Genomic DNA, 1,239 nt, shown 5'->3' on the forward strand with positions numbered 1-1,239 from the left:
CCTAATGAATTACCTTTTGTATAATAAAGTATTTTGAACTTGAATTTAAATTTTTTGAGTAGGTACATCACATTTACAAGTGAAAAACAAAATGCAATATCCTGCAAATATCTATATTACATTTTTGATAACCTATTAGATTTTGATTATTTGTTATTATGTTTGTCTATATTCTAGTTCCGAGAGGGTGGGGAAGACTGGTGTCGGAGGAACTCTACTTACTGAAGCAAAATACATCAATTTATCACTACACTACCTGGAACAGGTATGTCTTATTATCACAATTACATTTAAGGTGTTATAGCTTGTATAATATCCAGAAAAATCTTAATTTTAATATTTAGGTATGAAATAAACATTGGTGGCTGCAGAAATTGTCAATATGGGGGCCGACAAGTCCAACAGAGTGTCTAAAACAAGACTGTTGCCCAGTTACATGTATTTAAAAGTTGATACTATTGGTGAAGTTAATAATAAAGATACAAGTGTGAATTGGTTTATTATGTGGTCCCAACAGGTGATTGTAGCTCTTTCAGAGAAAACACGGCAGCACATCCCATACCGGAACTCAATGATGACATCGGTACTTCGGGACAGTCTTGGAGGAAACTGTATGACAACAATGATTGCTACTTGCTCGGTTGAGAAAAAGAATATTGATGTAAGTTTTATCAATTCCGTGTTAAGGAATCCTTTTACATGAAAATATCAAAATAATATGATTCTGATAATATGATAACATTGTTATTACGAAATAATGTTTGCATTACCTGACGTATTATTGTACTGAATGCTCAGTACGTTCCTAAATGCGTGCGAAAGAAATCTTCCAGATTACTAACCTGGTGACTTAACCAGTAGACCACCGAGCTTGGCTTGATGGCTAATGATGAACCCAAGTAGCAGTGGGTACTGTAATGTTATTAACAACACTTTCGAAAGTTCCAAAGTGCTCCTATACTTATTATATTCTAAGGATGTTCTTTCAAGAAGCTTTTAAATCTCATACCAATTTACCATTTGTATATATACCGGTACATTCTTTTTAGGAGTCTATTTCAACCTGTCGGTTCGCTCAACGTGTTGCTATGATTAAGAATGATGCCCTTCTGAATGAAGAAATTGATCCAAAATTGGTAAGAGGAGTAATTTTATTGTATCATTAAGTGAGCTTTATTTCTTTTCTGACTGTTTCATTGATTTAAAATTATTGATAAATCGAGGTATAATATGATATAA

General features: G+C 33.0%; 1 long non-coding RNA gene across 1 annotated transcript; it reads left to right on the forward strand.

Annotated features, from left to right (window-relative positions):
* The first annotated feature begins 145 nt into the window (after window positions 1–145).
* LOC117119899 lies at window positions 146–1,143 on the forward strand. Its single transcript, XR_004447253.1, has 3 exons — window positions 146–265; window positions 518–661; window positions 1,050–1,143. It is a non-coding gene; the product is annotated as an uncharacterized LOC117119899 (long non-coding RNA).
* Window positions 1,144–1,239: the final 96 nt, after the last annotated feature.

Source organism: Anneissia japonica, unplaced genomic scaffold (assembly GCF_011630105.1).
Source record: "Anneissia japonica isolate Jap-2015-1 unplaced genomic scaffold, ASM1163010v1 scaffold184168_len1239_cov193, whole genome shotgun sequence".
Taxonomy (NCBI): domain Eukaryota; kingdom Metazoa; phylum Echinodermata; class Crinoidea; order Comatulida; family Comatulidae; genus Anneissia; species Anneissia japonica.